General features: G+C 41.5%; 1 long non-coding RNA gene across 2 annotated transcripts in view; it reads right to left on the bottom strand.

Moving 5' to 3' along the window:
- The window catches only part of LOC142751126 (uncharacterized), a 129,304-nt gene that overhangs the window by 95,164 nt on the left and 10,797 nt on the right, over positions 1–23,343 (bottom strand). The window lies entirely within an intron of this gene.

Below are 23,343 nucleotides of genomic sequence, written 5' to 3'. Positions count from 1 at the left end.
ATCCAGCCCGACCTCCCTGGATGACGCGGCAATCCATGTGATCGCTGCAGCCAGTGATTGGCCTGTGATTGGCTGCAGCGGTCACATGGGCTGAAACGTCATCCCAGGAGGCCGGACTGGAGGAAGAAGCAAGGAGTTCTGGGTAAGTATGAACGTCTTTTTTTTTTTTTTTTTTACAGCTTTATCTATATTGTTTTTGGTTAGCCACTGTCCAGGGTGCTGAAACAGTTACTGCCGATCGTTTAACTCTTTCAGTATCCTGGACAGTGACTATTTACTGACGTCGCCTAGCAACGCTCCCGTAATTACGGGTGCACACACGTAGTCACCCGTAATTACGGGAGCCCCATAGACTTCTATGGGCTGCCAGTGCCGAAATTACGGCCTGAAATAGGACATGTTCTATCTTTTTCAACGGCACGGGCACCTTCCCGTAAGCATACGGGGAGGTACCCGTGGCCAATAGAAGTCTATGAGCCCGGAATTACGGCCCGTAATTACGGGAGTTTTTACGGTCGTGTGCATGGGGCCTTACTCAGTGTTTGTTACACCAAGCACACATACACCACACTAGTCTTTTCCTATTAAATACACAAATGAGACATAGAGATAATAGTGAAGCATATGTGTCATTAACTTTTCACATACTTGTTTGTAAAATATAGAACCAGGGCCGCAGGAAATGTTCAATATACGTCACATATGCTGGACTTTATGCATTTATCTTCGTTGAAGTAAGCTACACTTATAATGTGTGGAATAACTACCCAAAAAACCTGTAAAACTGGAGCCTGAACCACTTGTTGTTTTGCTACTTGTGGAAAGTAGAAAGGTCATCTCCACTTCTAATCTAAAATAATTATGTGCAATTGAGGCATTAAATAACAATAAACCTTTCACCAATGTTCCTACATGATTGTTCACATATTTCAGTTTGGTCAAAGCAGGAAATAAATGTATTAACAAATGAAACTGTTATTTTTTATTTTTGATAGATATAAACAAATTAAAGGGGTTTATATAGTCAAAGCATACGGAAACACACGCAGCATAGTACACTTTCAAGATATATTTTCATTTTATAGATGTATTCAACATCTCAATTGCTTACATCTTACAAGTCCATGCTTACAAAATAATATAAAGCTGTGTATCACCAAGGCAATGTTTGCTCAGCGTTCTCTCACGTCCTCGGACAAGGTTACGCCACAACCCTTCAGCAATCCTCCCCCTTGCTGAAATGTAAACGTTGGTACCCCCGAAACGTCTCAACATGCCCTTGTCCGAGTGGGTGAGAGATCGGTGAGCAGAGATTGTCTAGGCGATGCTCTATTAAAAATGTATTTGACTTTTTTAGATACAGATGCTCTGTATTCACTGAATCTGTAAGTCCCGCAGACCTGATGGGTTGAGTGTCATCGGGTCCTGCGTGTCTCTGACACGCAGGATCCACCTGTAAACTATCACATCTATGTTTATCATTTAGATGTGATAGTTTACAGGTGGATCCTGACGGATTTATGTCTTAGCGCTAGAAACCGCTGCTCTGTATAGAGAATACAGAGAAGCTGTATCTAAAAAATTAAGAATTAACGATTTTTTAATAAAAAGTATTTACAAAGTTACATAAAACACACTGATACACCCTGTTCTTACATTTTTTTTTTTTGCCTTTCAAAGGTTTATTTAGCCATTAGAGATTTAACCCTTTCAGGACTGAGCCTGTTTTGGCCTTGTGGTCGCAGCCGATTTTTCAAATCTGCATTTTTCTCAATTTAAATGTATCTGCTTGAAAAACAGATAGTAATACCACACAAAACAGTTACTAGTTAACATTTCCCATATGTCTACTTTATGTTGGCATTGTTTTTTGAACATTCTTTTATTTTTCTAGGACGTTACAACGATTAGAACTTTAGCAGCAATTTCTCATATTTTCAAGAAAATTTCAAAAGGCTATTTTTTCAGGGACCAGTTCAGTTCTGAAGTGGCTTTGAGGGCCTTATATATTAGAAAGTCCCCATAAATCACCCCATTTTGAAAACTGCACCCCTCAAAGCATTCAAAACAGCATTCAGAAGGCGTTTCACAGGAATTAAAGCAGTGTAGATGGGAAATTTACAAATATATTTTTTGTTGGCAGAAAATCCATTTTAATCCATTTTTTTTTCTGTAACACAAAAGGTTTTACCAGAGAAACGCAACTCAATATTTATTGCCCAGATTCTGCAGTTTTTAGAAATATCCCACATGTGGCCCTAGTGCGCTAATGGACTGAAGCACCAGCCTAAGAATCAAAGGAGCACCTAGAGGATTTTGGGGCCTCCTTTTTATTAGAATATATTTTAGGCACCATGTCAGGTTTGAAGAGGTCTTATGGGGCCAAAATAGTGGAAACACCCCCTAAAAGACACCATTTGGCAAACTACACCCCTCAAGGAATTTATCAAGGGGTATAGAGCATTTTAACCCCACAGGTTTTTTGCTGAATTTAGTGGAATTCGTCCGTAAAAATGGAAATTTCAATTTTTTTCCAATAAAACTTAGAAATTATACATTTTTATAAGGAATAAAGAAGAAGAAGGACCACAAGATTTGAAAAGCAATTTCTCCTGATTTCGGTAATACCCCATATGTGGTAATAAACGGCTGTTTGGACACACGGCAGGGCTCAGAAGACAAGGAGCGCCATTTGGCTTTTGGAGCTCAAGTTTGCTGGATTGGTTTTCGGGTGTCATGTTTCATTTGCAAAGCCCCTGCGGGACCAAATCAGTGGACATCCCCCTGAAGTGACCCCATTTGGGAAACTACAGCCCTAAAAAAAAATTGTCTAGGGGTATGGTGAGTATTTTGATCCCATAGTTTTTTGTTTTTTTGCTGAATTTAGTGTAAGTAGGCCGTGAAAACTTCTATTGTTTTTTATTCTTTTTTTTTTACGGCGTTCAGAGTGCGCTATAAATTACATAATTTATTCTACGGGTCTATGCGATTACGGCGATATCATATGTTACATATGCCACAACTTTTTTATTTTTCCATCAAGAAAGTTGTGTGAGGGCTTGTTTTTTGCGGGAACAAACTGTAGTTTTTATTGGTACCATTTTTGAGTACATGCGACTTTTTGATCCCTATTTATTACATTTTTGGAAGCTGAAATGACTAAAAATAGCGATTCTGATATAGTTTTTTATAAAAAAATTTATGGCGGTCACCGTGTGGAATAAATTACATTAGATTTTTATAGTTCAGGCCGTTACGGACGTGGCAATACCAATTATGCATAGTTAATTTTTTGTTATTTTTTCTAATAATAAAGAACTTTATAAAGGGAAAAGGGGCAATTTTTAATTTTATTATATTGTAACTTTTCTACTTTTGAACATCTTTTTTAAACTTTTTTTTTTTTTTAGTCCCACTAGGGACTTGAAGATCCAACTGTTGGATCGTTGTTATAATACCCTGCAATAATTATGTATTGCAGGGTATTAGACCTGTCAGTTTCACACTGACAGGGGGCATATTAGATCCTGCCTCTGGCAGGACCTAATCACCATTCATAGATGGCAGACCGGAAGCCTTTGTTAGGCTTCCGGTTCCCATAGCAACAATCGGACCCCCGCAAACGCGTAGTTGGGTGCCGATATTGTTGTAACAACTTAAATGCGGCAGTCGCTATTGACTGCCGCATTTAAGGGGTTAATCGGTTCGGACAGTGTAAGAGCTGTGGAGAGGAGTGCGCTTTCATCTCTTCAGCTTTTGTGAGAGATCAGTCTTGTATTGTCTGCCGAACTGGCAAGGGGGCGTGTCACTGCTACGGACAGTGGAAGAGCTGGGGAGCGCTTAGACTGTCCACAGCAGAGACACGCCACCTTGCCAGTTCGGCAGACAATACAAGACTGATCTCTCACAAGAGCTGAAGAGATGAGAGCGCGCTCCTCTCCACAGCTCTTACACTGTCCGTAGCAGTGACACGCCCACTTGCCAGTTCGGCAGACAATACAAGACTGATCTCTCACAAGAGCTGAAGAGATCAGAACTCCTCTCCCCAGCTCTTCCACTGTCCGTAGCAGTGACACGCCCCCTTGCCAGTTCGGCAGACAATGCAAGACTGATCTCTCACAAGAGCTGAAGAGATGAGAGCTCCTCTCCCCAGCTCTTCCACTGTCCGTAGCAGTGACACGCCCCCTTGCCAGTTCGGCAGACAATACAAGACTGATCTCTCACAAGAGCTGAAAAGATGAGAGCGCGCTCCTCTCCACAGCTCTTACACTGTCCGTAGCAGTGACACGCCCACTTGCCAGTTCGGCAGACAATACAAGACTGATCTCTCACAAGAGCTGAAGAGATGAGAGCGTGCTCCTCTCCACAGCTCTTACATTGTTCGTAGCAGTGACACGCCCACTTGCCAGTTTGGCAGACAATACAAGACTGATCTCTCACAAGAGCTGAAGAGATGAGAGCTCCTCTCCCCAGCTCTTCCACTGTTCGTAGCAGTGACACGCCCCCTTGCCAGTTCGGCAGACAATACAAGACTGATCTCTCACAAGAGCTGAAGAGATGAGAGCGCGCTCCTCTCCACAGCTCTTACATTGTTCGTAGCAGTGACACGCCCACTTGCCAGTTTGGCAGACAATACAAGACTGATCTCTCACAAGAGCTGAAGAGATGAGAGCTCCTCTCCCCAGCTCTTCCACTGTTCGTAGCAGTGACACGCCCACTTGCCAGTTCGGCAGACAATACAAGACTGATCTCTCACAAGAGCTGAAGAGATGAGAGCGCGCACCTCTCCACAGCTCTTACACTGTCCGTAGCAGTGACACGCCCCCTTGCCAGTTTGGCAGACAATACAAGATTGATCTCTCACAAGAGCTGAAGAGATGTGAGCGCACTCCTCTCCATCTCTTACACTGTCTGTAGCAGTGACACGCCCCCTTGCCAGTTCGGGTGAAAAGACTGATCTTCAAAGCTAAAGAGAGAGAGAGCGTGCACTTTCTCTGCTCGCTCTTGCTGGGGCACTGTCCATATCTGATTGGACAGTCTCACGGCCATAGTAACACGCCCCCATATCAGTACATGCCCCGATGACTGTTCAGGGGGTTATTTAAATATCGGGCGCCAAATTTAACGCCACCGATATCTAAATAACGATGGGAGGTAGGAAAAAAATGTAAAGTGCTCCAGGGTTTATGCAGCCTTCCCCATTACATGCTGCACTCAGCTACACATGTATGGGGAGTTGAAAGTTTCTCTTTAAACAAAAGATCCTTACACCACCAGTTGGTCAGCTGATTACTGTTATTAGTTATTTGGCCAACAGCTCCACTATAAATATGCCCATTCAGGATGGCCAAATGGGCATGTAGTTTCTAAGGTAAGTGTTAGATAATCCTCTACAATACCTATTTCCCCCAATGAGATGTCTTGCTAGTCACCATAGACATGAGATTATTAGCAGATTTGTTTAGGAGCTCTCTAGATTATCAACTCTGCACTGCATGGTGAAGATATTGTAACAACCATAACTATTCTTTAACACAAATACTTTATTCATAGTTAAAAGGGTTGTCCCAACTAGACAGCCCCTGCCCATATGTCTAATTAAAGCATATGGATGAAATACAGAGGGGTTCACAGTTCATTTTACATCTCTTCATTGCAAGAACATTTTTAAATTTTGAAGAACCAGCAACCAGATGGCATAGTTCTTCATCATGTGATCAGTGTAGCCATCACAGTTTTTACAAGTACCCCCACTTTAAAGTGTAAATTATATCTATTTTATGCTAAAACATGAAATATGCGTCATAAAAATGATCAGCAATGTTCAGCATGTTCACTTGTGATGTGTGAATCCACTGAGGATTGTAGAAGAAACACGATTTCTGTATTAGGTGGTTTTTCTGCATGTCTCTAAAGAGCAGTGTTTACATGTCATGGTAACAAGTCATTTTATATGCATTTACACAGTTACTTATTCACCCAGCAGTAGCCAAGGAACAAACCCCTAGGAGTTCTATTGCTGTGTTTTTTTTCACCAATCATAATTTACTTACAATGAAAACAAGTCATGAAAATCGGATTGACAATAGGAAGTGTACTTTTTATTTTCTAGTCTGCTTAAACAGATTTCAGTTATCTAAATGTATGTTAATTATATTCTACGCAAAGTATTTTTTCCCAAACATGACAAAATGACTGGCAGTTTTACCACCAAGCAGTAGTGAGATCATATACGACCTTGAACACACAGCAAACTGGCAAGAGGAAAACTCAGCAGTCTGTCTAATGAAATGAGGTTTTATCTTTCCATCAGGTCATCAAGTCAATAGTTAATGTTTGGCAGAATAAAAGTTGAAATGTATTTCTAGTTTGATCTTTGCTTGCTGCTTTGTTATATGTTTTTTTCTTTTAGTTGCTACTATGTCAAAATCATGAAACTAAAAACACATACAAGTCATTGTATTAATATAAAATTAAACATTTTATGTCCCTGTTTGAAGCTAGTCGCACATAGTGAGGTGTTTTACTGTCACCCATGGTCATCTTTGGCTGGTACAGCAGTCTCTGATTCTTCCCTTTGCTGTTACAAAAGAGATTTTCACAAATAGATTTATTTATTTCTGGTCATCCATATCCAAGGGTCTGTATACATCGGGCTGTTCAATCTACCTATTTTATATTATGCCAGATTTCCATTTTTCCAGAATAGTTTTAATAGTTACTATACAGCATCTCAGATTACAAATATTTTATTTAGAAACAAGAGAATGATAACATAATAAGCATATATAATGTGTGTGCCGCTTTAGGGGCCCTTAAGCTCTATTCACACGACAGGGTCCGAGTGTTGACCGATAAAAATGCCCGTTTTGGTGCATTTTTCTCAGCCATTTTGCTTCCGTTCCGTTTCCATTCCGGGACGTGTTTCCGTTTTTAAATGGCCGATTTTGACTCGTTTTGCAACTGTTTTTTTCCCTGTCCGTTTTAAAAACGGATGCATTTGATTTGTACATTTTTTGACACACACTTCCCTCTGTAGATAATGCCACACACTGCCCTCTGTAGATACTGTCACGGCCCCCCCTGCAGGGAGTGCCACACAGCCCCCTGTAGGTAATGCCACACAGCCCCCTGTAGGTAATGCCACACAGCCCCCCTGTAGGTAGTGCCACGCAGGCCCCTTTTACATAGCACCCCCCCATAGATGGCACCACCCTACCGTCCTGTAGATAGCGCCACTGTAGGGGACCGTTCCAGGTGATGTCTGACTTCAATGTCCATATATGGAGAGTGAAGTCAAGGACTTCTCCTGTATTGGAATCCCTGGCCACAGCGCCGGGGATTCCACTGCAGAAGTCCCAGACATCACTGTGTCCATATATGGATAGTGAAGTCAGGTACTTCTCCTGGAGCGGAATCCCCGACCAGAGTCGGCAACAGGGATTCCGCTCAAGGAGTAGCGTTGCCGTTGATCTGGCCGGGGATTCTGCTCCTAGAGGAAACCCCTGAAATCACTGTCCATATGGACAGTGACGTCAGGAGCTCCTCCTGAAGCGGACTCCCTGGCCAGAGTCGGCAACGGGGATTCCGCTCAAGGAATAGCCACTGACATCACTGTCCGACATCAGGGCTTCCCTCTAGGGGTGGATTCCCCGGCCTATGCTCTGGCTTGGGATTCCTCTACTAGAGGGAGTCCCAATGACAATATCTACAGGGGGTGGCGCTATCTCCAAGGGGGTATGGAACTATCTACAGGGACACTGTGGCACTATATAGGGGCACTGGCACTAGGGGCAGCTAAGGGGGCATAATACTGCATAAGGGCACCTAGGGGGCATTATACTGTATGTAGGCAGCTATGGGGACATTATGATGTATAGGGCAGCTATGGGGCATTATATTGTATGGGGCATCTGTGTGGGCATTACACTGTATGGGGGGCATTATACTGTATGGGGCAGCTATGGGGGCATTATGATGTATGGGGGCAGCTATGGGGCATTATGATGTATAGGGCAGCTATGGGGCATTATATTGTATGGGTCATCTGTGTGGGCATTATACTGTATAGGGGGCATTATACTGCATGGGGCAGCTATGGGGCATTATGCTGTATGAGGGAATTTGTTTGAGCATTATACTGCATAGGGGCATCTGTATGGGCATTACACTGCATGGGAGAATCTGTTTGGGCATTATAATGTATGGGGGCATCTGTGTTGACTTTATACTGTATGGATGAATCTATGGGGCAGTATACTGTATGGTAGCAGCTACGGGGGCATTATACTGTATGGTGGCAGCTATGGGAGCATTATACTGTATGGTGGCAGCTATGGGTTCATTATACTGTGTGGGGGCATCTATTTGGTATTAAACTGTGTGGGAGGAACTATGGGAGCATGATACCGTGTGGGCTGAACCGGGTGTGTATGGGTGGGATTGGGTGAAATTAGGGACGCCGCAGAAAAAGAGAAAAAATTGTCGCGCTGCATCGATTGTCCCTCTTTGTGATACTAGGGACAGCTAAGGGGGCATAATACTGCATAAGGGCAGCTAGGGGGCATTATACTGTATGTAGGCCGCTATGGGGACATTATGATGTATGGGGGTAGCTATGGGGCATTATATTGTATGGGGCATCTGTGTGGGCATGATACTGTATGGGGGGCATTATACTGTATGGGACAGCTATGGGGGCATTATGATGTATGGGGGCAGCTATGGGGCATTATATTGTATGGGTCATCTGTGTGGGCATTATACTGTATACGGGGCATTATACTGTATGGGGCAGCTATGGGGGCATTATGCTGCATGGGGCAGCTATGGGGCATTATGCTGTATGAAGGAATTTGTTTGAGCATTATACTGCATAGGGGCATCTGTATGGGCATTACACTGCATGGGAGAATCTGTTCGGGCATTATACTGTATGGGGGCATTTTTGTTGACTTTATACTGTATGGATGCATCTATGGGGCAGTATACTGTATGGTGGCAGCTACAGGGGCATTATACTGTATGGCGGCAGCTATGGGAGCATTATACTGTATGGTGGCAGCTATGGGTTCATTATACTGTGTGGGGGCATCTATTTGGTATTATACTGTGTGGGAGGAACTATGGGAGCATGATACCGTGTGGTCTGAACCGGGTGTGTATGGGCGGGATTGGGTGAAATTAGGGGCGCCGCAGAAAAAGAGAAAAAATTGTCGCGCTGCATCGATTGTCCCTCTTTGTGATACTTGAAAGTTGGGAGGTATGAACATGTAAGTTATGAACTTAGATGTGATCAGTAACAGCTCGATCCTGCGTGTCAGAAATACACAGGACCCGCTAACAATGAACACGTCAGGTCCACTGACTTGACAGATTCGAGTTTCAGAGCTTAATACAGCTGCTCTGTATACAGGATACAAAGCAGCTGTATCTGAAAAAGTTAAAATATTTTTTAATAAAAAGTAATTAGAAAGTTGCACCAATCACACAGATACAGTTTTATTTTTAAAAAAACCAATGGTTTAAAAAAAAAAAAAAAAAAAGTACATAACCTTTAATTAACCCCTCCCTGGAAATGGGCGTTACTGTAAGTCCTTTTTAGCGGTGCATTATCACAAATGGGTGTACAGTAACGCCCTCAGGATGAAGCAGACATCCCACTGCAACGATGGCGATCACAGATATCGACGATCGCCGTAGTTTAACCCCTTAAATGCCACTGACAATAGTGACAGCAGCATTTAAGTGATTGACAAAATGGGATGGGCTAGAAACAAATAAAATAGACACGGCGCCACATAGTGCAGGTAAATGATAAACCAGAGGGGCAATTAAATAAAAAGAAAGTTGCTCACCTAGAGTTGTGGACACCGTTTAGATGTCACAAGAGCAAAGGAGCTGCTGCCAGATCAGTACACACGCAAACAAGTCTGTCTTGCTGTCAGAGGAATAGCTGTATACCCACAGAGAAAAAAGGACCAAACGGCGCTGCTCGTAGAAATGTCAAGTAGGATATAAATAGTTAAACATATTTATTGTAGAGAGAGGGCAAAGGGCTACGCGTTTCGACGCCGGACTGGCGTATTCATCAGGCCAATATATACAGTGCGGTACAGGCACGTTTATATACATAACTTCCGTTATGTATATAAACGTGCTTGTACCGCACTGTATATATTGGCCTGATGAAGACGCCAGTCCGGCGTCGAAACGCGTAGCCCTTTGCCCTCTCTCTACAATAAATATGTTTAACTATTTATATCCTACTTGACATTTCTACGAGCAGCGCCGTTTGGTCCTTTTTTCTCTGTGGGTATACAGCTAAAATGGGATGGGGGCTCCCTCTGTCCCCCATTGGCCCCCGCGAAAAATGGTGGGTGCTGTTGGTTGCTATGGCAACCAGGAAGCCTAGCAAGGGCTTCCTGGTTGGCCAGGTACAGAAGCCTATTAGTTCCTAAGGCAGGACCTAATAGACTGACTGTTGTCAAATTATAGTTGCAATACACTGCACTACATACATAGTGCAGTGTATTGTACCCGGGAACAGAAGATGAGATCTTCAAGTTCCCAAGTAAGTGTAAAAAAAAAAAAAGAAGTAAGAAACAAAGTTTTAGAAAAAAATAACGTTTTATGTAATAAAAACAAGAATCACCATTTCCCTGATCGTCTTTTATAATTAGAAAAAAATGAAAAAATAAACACAAAACTATACATAATAGGTATCAACACGCTCGTATTGGCCTGAACTATAAACATATCATATTATTTATCCCGCACGGTGAAAACCGTAAAAACTGTAAAAAAAAATTAAATAAAAAACAATGCCAGAATTTCCTTTTTTGGTCACGTTATTTCCAAAAAAAATTGAATAAAAAGAGATCATAAATTTGCAAGTTCCCCAAAATGGTACCAATAAAAACTACAGTTTGTCACACAAAAAACAAGCCGTCACTTTGCTCTGTCGACAAAAAAATAAAAAAGTTATGGCTCTCAGGATATGGTGACACTAAAACATTATTTTATTTAGAAAAAAGTGTTTTTATTGTGTAAAAGTAGCAATACATAAAAACAATATAAATTTGGTATTGCCATAATCGTATCGAACCGCAGAATAAAGTAAACATCTTGTTTATACTGCACAGAGAACGCCGTTAGAAATTTATAAAAAACAGTGAGATAAATTTCTGTTTTTTGGTCTCCTCACATCCCAAAAAATGTAATAACTGATCAAAAAAAAAAATCGCATGTACGCTAAAATGATACTAATAAAAACTACAGCTCATCCCATGAAAATCAAGCACGTACACAGCTCGTCAACGGAAAAATTAAAAGTTATGACGCAATAATGCAAAACGATGGTCCAGACTAATTTATATGTGCAGCAGTTCTTCACTTAAAACCCCACGTGATCATTGGCTAGCCCCCACTGGCTAGCCCCCACTGGTAGACCCTGTAAATATAGCGGTCTTGTGCTACATATGGGGCTAGTGAAGAAGTCAAAGATTAGGCAATGCTGGAGTGCCGATATTTTGTACAATACCACAGACACCCTTTTGAAGTGCGACTCCTGCCCCCAAAAAACTGGCCTGTGCATAAAGTATTGGTTCAAAGCCTACATCCCTATGCAAGGATACTTAATTTTATTATTCATTTACCCCATTATTAGATTCACCCTATTATGACCTGATGCACTCCGCCCAGTTTACATATACCCTGATATACCCCACACAGATTACATATAGCCTGATATACTCCACACAGTTTACATATACCCTGATATACTCCACACAGTTTACATATACCCTGATGCACTCCGCCCAGTTTACATATAGCCAGATGTACTCCACACAGATTACATATACCCTGATGCACTCCGCCCAGCTGCCTAGTTTACATTTACCCTGATGTGCTCCGCACAGATTAAATATACCCTGATGCACTCCGCCCAGTTTACATAACCCTGATGTACTCCTTACAGCTCTTACTGCTTACATATACCCTGATGTACTCCGCCCAGCTTACATATACCCTGATGTATTCCGTCCAGCTTACATATACCCTGATGTACTCCACACAGCTTACATATACCCTGATATACTCCTTACAGCTCTTACTGCTTACATATACAGTGAAGGAAATAAGTATTTGATCCCTTGCTGATTTTGTAAGTTTGCCCACTGTCAAAGACATGAACAATCTAGAATTTTTAGGCTAGGTTAATTTTACCAGTGAGAGATAGATTATATAATAAAAATACTGGAATTTTAAGTTCATACAGTGTTATTTGGCGCTGATTTTGATCGCGTCGGAATCAGCACCAAGGAACACCCAAATTGCCCCTTATTGATTTTAATGGGAGACAGAGGTGTTTTTTTTTCCCAGGTTACAAGCAGAAAAAAAGCAGCATGCTCATTCTTTAACCCCTTAACCCCTTCCCGCAATTTCACGTACAGTTACGCCATGGGAGATGGCCTTTTCGCGCATCTCCACGTAACTGTACGTGATGGAGATGAAGCTGGCTCAGGAGCTTTGCCAGCGACATCACCGCCGGGTGACAGCTGTATGTTACAGCTGGCACCCTGAGGTATCGGCCAGGACCGGAGCTAGCCTCCGATCCGACCGATTAACCCCTCACATGCTGCGTTCAATAGAGATCGCAGCATGTGAGGAGTTTATAGCCATCGGCACCCCAGCAACGTGATCGCTGGGTTGCCGGTGGCTGCAAAGGCGATCGGAGGGCTAATACTTACCTCCCGATCAGCCTGTAACGGAATCCTCCTATGTCCCGTCGTCGGCGGGGCCCAGGAGGCTTCCGGTACCATCAGCAAGATGGCGCCGGCTCAGCTTCCGGCTCAGAAGCTGAGCCGGCGTCATCAGCAGTGGGTGTCCACTGTATGTTACAGCGGACACCCCGATCTGTTGCCAGGAACCGGAGCTAGCTCCGATTCCTGCCATTAACCCCTTCAATGCAGCGATTCAATGCAATCGCTGCATCAAAGTGGTTTGTATGCAATCGGCAGCCTTGCCATGCGATGGCAAGGCTGGCGACTGCTACTATGGCAACAGGATGCCTAACAATGGCTTCCTATCTGCCATTACGTTAGCCGATTAGGCCCCGCCCGGAGGCGGAGCCTGATCGGCTTGCTGTCAGTGAACAATTGACAGTTCTAATACATTGCACTACATAGGTAGTGCAATGTATTAGAACATCAAACAAACAGTTGGACCTTCAAGTCCCCTAGTGGGACTAAAGAAAAGTGTAAAAAAAAAGTGTAAAAAAAAGTAAAAATAAAAGTTGTAAAAAATACAATAAAAGTTTCAAATAATAACACAAAACACAATCGCCCTTTTTCCCTTATCAAGTCATTTATTATTGAAAAAAATAATAAAGCCATACATATTTGGTATCGCTGCGACCGTAACAACCTGAACTATAAAAATATAATGTTATTTATCCCGCGCAATGAACGCCGTAAAAAAAATAACTAAAAAACACTGACATAATTGCTATTTTTTGGTCACTTTGTCTTCCAAAAATTGAAATAAAAAGTGATCAAAAAGTCGCATGTACCTAAAAATGGTACCTATAAAAACTATAACTCGTAGCGCTAAAAACAAGCCCTCATACAGCTCCGTCGACGAAAAATGTAAAACTGTTATGGCTCTCACAACTTGGCGACAGAAAAAATCCATTCTCTTTATTTTATTGTGCAAAAAGTTGTAAAACATAAAAAGTGCTATAAATTAGGTATCACCGGAATCGGACTGACCCGCAGAATAAAGGTAACATGTCATTTATAACGCATGGTGAACGCTGTATAAAAAGAACTAAAAAAATATGCCAGAATTGCTGTTTTTTGGTCACCTTGCCTCCCAAAAAAAAAAGGATAAGTGATCAAAAAGTCGCATGTACCCCAAAATGGTACCAATAAAAACTACAGCTCGTCACACAAAAAAAAACAGCCTTCATACCACTACGTCTATGAAAAAATAAAATTAGTCAAGGCACCAATAAGCCAGTAAATAAAAATATGCAGTTGTGTCGGCCTGAGGGGAACGTTTCTTCTGTTTAAAGTGGCGATTTATCAAGGCCCCTAAAATTAGGGAACCAGGAAGGGGAGGGCCAAACATATCTGCTGGAAGTGAGGGCGCCCGTATTATACCAGGACAACACTTTCCCAGCAAAATTCCCCAAACTTCAAAGGCGCCGTGTGTGGACCAAAAGGGGAATAAGTAAAGACCATTTATTAGTGCGACACCGGCCTGTGCAGAAAGGATTGTGTCACAGCGTAACACACATCTATGGATTATTTTATTGTTTTTTTTTACCCCATTATTATACCACCTGACTATGCCCCTTATATACTCCGCCCGCCTTACATGTACCCCCACATTATAAACGGAAACACCAGTAAGACTCCAAACAAAACTACTACAAGCAAAATCCACGCTCCAAAAGCCAAATGGCGCTACCTCCCTTCTGAACGATACAGTGTGCCCAAACAGCAGTTTACTTCCACATATATGGCATCGCCATACCCGGGAGAACCCTTTTAACAATTTTTGGGGTGTGTGTCTCCAGTGGCACAAGCTGGGCGCCACATATTGGCATATCTATTGAAAAACCGTTTTCACTCTGCAACATCGAGTGCACACCAATTTCTGCCAATCACTTGTGGGGTTAATATGCTCACTACACCCCTAGGTGAATACCTTGAGGGGTGTAGTTTCCAAAATGGGGACACTTCTGGGGGGGATCAACTGTTTTGGTCCCACAGGGACTTTGCAAATGCGACATAGCGACCAGAAACTAATCCAGCAAAATCTGTACTCCAAAAGCCAAATGGCGCTCCTTCCCTTCTGAGCCCTACTCTGTGCCCAAACAGCAGTTTATGACCACATATGTGGTATTATCGTACACAGGAGAAGTTGCTTTACAAGTGTTGGGGTGCTTTTTTTCATTTATTTGTTGAGAATATGAAACATTTTCAGCTAAAACTACGTCTTATTGAAGAAAAAGGATTTTTTTTATTTTCACTGCCCAATTCTAATAAAATCTATGAAACACCTGTGGGGTCAAAATGCTCACTACACCCCTAGATGAATTCCTAAAGGGTGTAGTTTTGTGAATGGAGTCACTTTTGGGGAGTTTCCACTGTACTGGTACCTTAGGAGCTTTGCAAATGTGACATGGTGTCAAGAAACCAATCCAGCAAAATCTGTGCTCCAAAAGCCAAACGGCACTCCTTCTCTTCTGATCCTCGCCGTGTGCCCAAACAGCAGTTTATGACCACAAATGGGGTATTGCCGTACTCCAGAGAAGTTGCTTTACAAATGTTGGGGTTCTTTTATTCCTTTATTTGTTGAGTAAATGAAAAATGTTGAGCTAAAGCTACGTCTTATTGGAAAAAAAGGATTTTTTTTTTATCTTCACTGCCCAATTCTAATAAAATCTATGAAACCCCTGTGGGTTCAAAATGCTCACTACACCCCTAGATGGATTCTTCAAGGGGTGTAGTTTCCTAAATGGAGTCACTTTTTTGGTGTTTTCATTGTTTTGGTCCCTTAGGGGCTTTGCAAATGCGACGTGGTCTCCGCAAACCATTCCTGCTAAATTTGAGCTCCAAAAGCCAAATGGCGCTCTTTCCCTTCTAAGCTCCGCCGTGTGTCCAAACAGCCGTTTATGACCACATGCGGGGTATTGTTTTACTCGGGAGAAATTGCTTTACAAAAGTAGTGGTGCATTTTCTCCTTTTAGTCCTTGTGGAAATTAGAAAAATTAGCTAAACCTACATTTTCTTTGAAAGAATGTAGATTTTCATTTTCACGGCCTACTTCCAATAATTTCTGCTAAAAATCTGCGGGGTCAAAATGCTCACTATACCCCTAGATAATTTCCTCAAGGGGTATAGTTTCCAAAATGGTGTCACTTTTGGGGGATTTCCACTGTTTTGTGGGGCAAGAGCCTTTAAAAACAAACATGGTGCCTAAAATATTTTCTAATAAAAAGGAGGCCCCAAAATCCTTTAGGTGTTCCTTTGCTTCGGAGGCCTGTGCTTCAGTCAATAAGTGCACTAGGGCCACATGTGGGGTATTTCTAAAAACTGCAGAATCTGGGCAATAGATATTGAGTTGCATTTCTCTGGTAAAACTTTCTGTGTTACAAAAAAAAATAGATGAAAAATGAATTTCTGCAACAAAAAAAAAGAAATTTGAACATTTCACATCTACTTTGCCTTAATTCCTGTGAAACATCTAAAGGGTTAAGAAACTTTCTAAATGCTATTTTGAATACTTTGAGGGGTGAAGTTTTTAAAATGGGGTGACTTATCGAGGGTTTCTAATATATAAGCCTTTTGAAATTTTCTTGAAAATGTGAGAAATTGCTGATAAAGTTCTAAGCCTTGTGATGTCATAGAAAAATAAAAGGATGTTCAAAAAACGATGCCAATCTAAAGTAGACATGTGGGTGATGTTAATTAGCAACAATTTTGTGTGGTATTACTATCTGTCTTACAAGCTGATACATATAAATTTAGAAAAATGCTAATTTTTGCAATTTTTCGCAAAATTTTGGTGTTTTTCACAATTAAATACTTAATGTATCGAGCAAATTTTGCCAGTAACATAAAGTCCAATGTGTCACGAGAAAACAATCTCAGAATCGCTTGGATAGGTAAAAGCATTCCGGAGTTATTACCACATAAAGTGAAACATGTCAGATTTGAAAAAATTGGCTCTGTCCTGAAGGCCAAAACAGGCTGTGTCTTGAAGGGGTTAAGGACGCAGCCTAGTTTTGGCCTTAAGGCTCAGAGCCCATTTTTCAAATCTGACATATTTCACTTTATGTTGTAATAACGTCGAAATGCTTAAACCTACCCAAGCGATTCTGAGATTGTTTTCTCGTGACACATTGGGCTTCATGTTCGTGGTAAAATTTGGTCGATATATTCAGTGTTTATTGGTGAAAAATGGCAACATTTAGAGAAAATTTTGAGAAAATAGAATTTTGCAGAATTTAAATGCATCTGCTTGTAAAACAGACAGCTATACCAGCCAAAATAGTTACTAGTTCACATTTCCCATATGTCTACTTTAGATTGGCATCGTTTTTTGAACATTCTTTTATTTTTCTTGGACGTTACTAGGCTTAGAACATAAACAGCAATTTCTCATATTTTTAAGAAAATTTCAAAAGCCTTTTTTTTTTTAAGGTACCTCTTGAGTTCTGAAGTGGCTTTGAGTGGGCCTATGTATTAGAAACCCTGATAAAACACCCCATTTTAAAAACTAGAACCCTCAAAGTATTCAAAACAGCATTTAGAAAGTTTTTTAACCCTTCAGGCATTTCACAGGAATTAAAGCAAAGTGGAGGTGAAATTTGCAAATTTCATTCTTCTTGCTGAATTTCAATTTTTATTCATTTTTTTTTTCTGTAACATAGAAGGTTTTACCAGAGAAACACTACTAAATATGTATTGTCCAGATTCTGCAGTTTTTAGAAATGTCCCACATGTGGCTCTAGTGCGCTCGTGGAATAAAACAAGCCCTAGAAGCAAAGAAGTACCTAGTGCATTTTGAGTCCTCTTTTTTATTAGAATATACTTTAGGCAGCATGCCAGGTTTGAAGAGGTGTTGAGGTACCAAAACAGTAGGAATCCCTCAATAGTGACCCCATTTTGGAAACTACACCCCTCAAGGAATTCATTTATGGTTGTTGTTACCATTTTGACCGTACAGTTTTTTCACAGCACGTATTTGAATTGGGCTGTGAAATGAAAAAAATGTCATTTTTTCCAATAAAATGTCATTTGTGATCAAAATGTCTTATTTTCACAGGGAACAAAATACCCCATTTTGTTGCCCAATTTGTCCTTAGTGTGGCAATACCCCATTTGTGGTGATAAATTGCCGTTTGGGCCCATGGGAGGGCTCAGAAGGGAAGGAGCGCTGTGTGTTCTTTGGAGTACAGATTTTGCTGGTTTGGTTTTCGGGTGCCATGACGCATTTGCAGAGCCTCAGAGGTATCAAAGCAATGGAAACCCACCAGAAGTGACCCCATTTTGGAAACTACACCCCTCAAGGAATTCATTTATGGTTGTTGTTAGCATTTTGACCGCACAGTTTTTTCACAGCACCTATTTCAATTGGGCTGTGACATTAAAAAAATGAAATTTTTTCCAATAAGATGTAATTTTTTATCAAAATTTCTTATTTTCACAGGGAACAAAATATTCAATTTTGTTGCCCAATTTCTCCTGAGTGCAGCAATACCCCATTTGTGGCGATAAACTGCCGTTTGGGCCCATGGGAGGCCTCAGAAGGGAAGGAGCGCTGTGTGTTCTTTGGAGTACAGATTTTGCTTGTTTGGTTTTCGGGTGCTATGTCACATTTGCAGAGCCCCAGAGGTATCAAAGCAATGGAAACCCACCAGAAGTGACCCCATTTTGGAAACTACACCCCTCAAGGAATTCATTTATGGGTAATGTGACCATTTAGACCCCATAGTTTCTTCACATAACTTATTTGAATTGGGCTAGGAATTAAAAAAATATATATTTTTTTTCCAATAATATGTCATTTTAGCGCAAAAATTCTTATTTTCACAAGAAATAAAATACTCCATTTTGTTGCACAATTTGTCCTGAGTGCGGCAATACCCCATTTGTGGCGATAAACTGCTGTTTGGGCCCATGGGAGGGCTCAGAAGGAAAGGAGCGCTATTTGTTCTTTGGAGTCCAGATTTTGTTGGATTGGTTTTCGGGTGCCATGTTGCATTTGCAGAGCCCCAGAGGTATCAAAGCAATAGAAACCAACCACAAATGACCCCATTTTGGAAACTACACCCCTCAAGGAATTCATTTATGGGTGTTGTGACCATTTTGACCCCATAGTTTTTTCACAGAACTTATTTGAATTGGGCTGGGAATGAAAACAAAATAATTTTTTTTAAATATGTAGTTTTGGCTGAAAATTTCTTATTTTCACAAGAAACAAAATACCCCATTCTGTTGTGCAATTTGTTCTGAGTGCCGCAATACCCCATTTGTGGTGTTAAACTGCCGTTTGGGCCCATGGGAGGGCTCAGAAGGAAAGGACCACCATTTGGCCTACTGGGGATTTTCTAGTGTGAAGTCATGTATGCAGAAGCACCTGAGGTACCAGTACAGTTGAAACCCACAAGAAGTGACCCCGTTTTAAAAACTACACCCTTAAGGCATTCATCTAGAGGTGTAGTGAGCATTTTGACCAGAGACCTACACCTCATAAACTGTAATGTGGGTTCTCCCGGGTATGGCAATACCCTACATGTGGCTGTTATCAGCTGCCTGGGCACACAGCAGGGCTCAGAGGGGAAAGACGAGGGGGTATAAGCTGTGCGGAGTGCATCAGGGTAAGTAAAATTGGGGTAAATTATAAACCAAGGGATGTATGATAAATTTTAAAACACTCTTTCATACAGAGCTCTGGTTATTCGGGACACGTGTCACATTGATATATTGTGTCATCCCTTATCGCCCTCTTATAGCAGACTTTGCACCTCTTTTGACTTTTTCCCTTCTTGCCAGTTTGGGGAACTTCTCCTGGAAAGTGTTGCCGCCCTGGTACGATGCGTGTGGCCCCGCTTCCAGAAGTACTGGGTGCCCCCCCTTCTTGGTCCCTAAAGATTAGGTTCTTGATAATCACCTCTTGAAATTCCAGGAAAGTTCCCGTCTGGCCTGCACATCAACGTAGCACGTACACATTGTACAAAGCCATCTGTATGATGTGCCCGGCCAGCTTCTTATACCACACCGCATGGCGCTGTAGGGCTTCAGGATTTGATCTGACAAGTCCATCCCTCCCATGTACCTATTGTAGTCCAGGATGCAGTCTGGTTTGGGGGTGGCATTTCCTTCATATATCCTAAACCTGTAGGTATACCCTGATGCACTCTCGCACAGCTTATACATCTTCACGCCACACCTTGCCCTCTTACCCGGCAGGTACTCGCGGAATTGAACCCTCCCTTTAAAATGTACCAGGGACTCATCAATAGAAATACACTTCTCGGGGGTGTATGCTTGGGAAAACTGGGCACTGAAACGGTCTAATAGGGGTCTCCGTTTATACAAACGGTCAAAACTGGGGTCATCTCGGGGTGGGCACGGCTCATTATCAGTATAATGTAAGAAGCGAAGTATTGCCTCATTTATTTATTTTTTTAGGTTACAGTTCAGTTCTGAAGTTGCTTTGAGGGGCCCATATATTAGAAACCCCTATCAAACACCCCATTTTAGAAACTAGACCCCTAAAAGTATTCACAAGAGCATTTAGAAAGTTTATGAACCATTTAGGTGTTTCACAGAAATTTAGAGCAAAGTAGAGGTGAAATTGACATTTTTTTTTTGTCAGAAAGTCCTCTTTATACCATTTTGTTTTATAACACAAAAGGATTTATCAGAGAAACCCAACTTAATACGTATTGCCCAGATTCTGCAGTTTAGAGAAATATCCCACATGTGGCCCCCCGGTGGAAATGGACCGAAGCACCGGCCTCCGAAGCAAAGGAGCACCTAGTGGATTTTGAGCCCTCTTTTTTATTAGGCACCATGTCCGGTTTGAAGAGGTCTTGTGGTGCCAAGACAGTGGAAAACCCCCAAAAGTGACCCCTTGAGGAATTCATTGTAGTTTTCATGGGGTGCATGCAGCTTTTTGATCAGTTTTTATTCTATTTTTAGGTGGCGTGGCGACTAAAAAACAGCAATTCTACTATTGTTTTTTATTCTATTTTTTTTACAGCGTTCACCGTGCGCCATAAATGACATATTCACTTTATTCTGCGGGGCGATACGATTACGGCGATACCAGATGTTTATAGTTTTTTTTTTATGTCTTATGGCGTTTGCACAATAAAATAAGTTTTGTAAAAAATCATTCACTTTTTGTGTTACCTTATTCTAAGAGCTATTTAATTTTTCAATCAATAAAGCCGTGCAAGGATTTATTTTTTGCGTAACGAACTGTAGTTTCGATCAGTACCATTTTTCGGTACATGCGACTTTTTGATCTCTTTTTATTCCATTTTTTGGGAGATGAAGTGACCAAAGAATTGTGATTGTGGTACGGCTTATTATTATTTTCTTTTACGGCGCACACCGTGTGTGATAAATAACGAAATAATTTTGTAGTTCAGGCCGTTACGGACGCGGCGATACCAATTATGTATAGTTTATTTGTTTGTTTATATATTTTTATTAATAATAAATGACTGATAAGGGAAAAAGGGGGATTTTTACTTTTAATACTTTTATTTTTTTAATTTTACACATCTTTTTTTAACTTTTTTTTTAACTTTATTACTTTGTCCCACTAGGGGACTTGAGGGCAGGAGGCCCTGATCGCAATTCTAATACACTGCACTACATGCGTAGTGCAGTGTATTAGAACTGTCAGCTACTCACTGACAGCAAGCATAGTGGGCCCTGACGTTGTCAGGACCCAGTAGGCTTCCGTCTATGGCATAGCCGGACGCAATTGTTTGGTGTCCGGTTGCCATAGTCACCATCGCCGGCAGCTATTGTGTAGCAGGCCGGCGTTGGCAGCTTAACCCCTAAAAAGCCACGATCTCTATAGAACGCAGCTTTTAAGGGGTTAATCAGCGGGGACACAGCGATCGGTCCCCGCTGTAGGAGCTGTGATAGCTGCTGTACGAGATAGCAGCTGTCACAGCTCCTGTATGTGTCGGGAGGACGGCCGAAACGGCAGTTACTCCCGAGACGCACTATTAGGTCATGGAGCGCGAACGATACAGCTGCCATGACCTAATAGTACGTCCAGGAGCGAGAAGGGGTTAAGCAGTTTCCGCCACTGATCTCCCATGGAAATCAATGAGGCAGAAAAAATCTGCAACATTCATTTGGAGCGTTTTTTGCCACGGTTTTTGCTCGCAACTTTTGCATTAGATTCCATAGGCTGAAAAATTAGGCCATAAATTGCTGAAGGAGTTTTGAAGGCAGACAAAAAACGCCATGTTATACTCCCTCAAAAGGGCCTACATAGTTTTCCTGCATAGGACCCCTCTGTTGTGTGTTTATGCCCTGGGTGTACATCCAAACACAGAGAGTGTGCTTTTAAATGGATTCTGATTTTCCATTCTCATGAAGTAATTGGAGTGAATTTATGAAGGGCTTCACGCCAGTTTTATGGTTTTAAAAAGTCAGAAATTATGGTGCACATTATATTTGCTTAATAATTTGTGACTTATTATAATTTTCCGCTGCGCACCGCACTTTTACAAAAAGGGTGCAGACTTAGCAGAAGGGGTCAGGGCCACCCACAGCTCTAAACATTTACTATAATTTACGCCAGAAGCTGACGTAAATTGTTACGGAAATCTATGCAGTTAGATTTCCCTTTCTGGTGCACGGGCAGCAGAAGATGTGTCAAATTTATTAAGAATCTGTAGGGGAGAAAAAGAAAATGCACGGCACCCCCATAGTGCAGATAAAAATGGTAAAAACAAAAACAAAATATAGGAGTTGTGCTAGGTCAGGCACAACTGTGATGTGTGCATGGGTTAATAGAAGACTAGCTGCTGCCAAAGTCTGATCTGGGAAACAAGGATTGACCAAAAAAAGGACCTATAACGGCGCTGCTGAAATGAAGATGAAGACATCAGTTCGATGTCGTAACGCGTAGCCTACCTACCAATAAAACATATATTTATTCTATTACCTGTCCTTGACTTATAAAAAACTTCATTTCAGCAGCACCGTTATAGGTCCTTTTTCTCACAAAATTTATTAAGAGGTATACGCTTATTAAATAAGCCACATCTTCCTCCTGCGGGTTTCATACTAAGACTGATGTATGAAATGCCAATCTTAGTAAATCTGCCCATTTGACTTTATTTACCCAGATCCTTAGTAAAAGGGGAGTGGGTGGAATGGTGCACTGATTTCAAAACCATTTGATATATTGAGCACCAAGCAACTTTCTTAGGGTATGTTCCCAGATAGCGTATATACCGTGGATTTTCCATCCGGATTTGTCGGTGGAAAATACACAGCATATTACAGTAATAGTAGAAAAACCTGTACAGAAGACATACATAAATTAATTTGCATTGCGTATTACAAATCCGCAGCAGGTCAATTTATGCTGTGGACTTGCCGCGCATTTATCGCAGGATTTGCCCATTGAGTTTAATAGGCAAGTATAATTACGGAACAAATCGTGCAGGTAAAAAAAATAAAGATTATACATACCTCTTGTGTTGCTGCCTAAGCAACGTGTCCCTGCTTTTCCAGATTCCAATCACAGCGACTGCAGCAGTTTCATGTGATGAAACATCATCAC

The sequence above is a fragment of the Rhinoderma darwinii genome, chromosome 3 (assembly GCF_050947455.1).
Source record: "Rhinoderma darwinii isolate aRhiDar2 chromosome 3, aRhiDar2.hap1, whole genome shotgun sequence".
Taxonomy (NCBI): Eukaryota; Metazoa; Chordata; class Amphibia; order Anura; family Rhinodermatidae; genus Rhinoderma; species Rhinoderma darwinii.
This window is presented reverse-complemented; position numbering and strand designations above follow the sequence as displayed.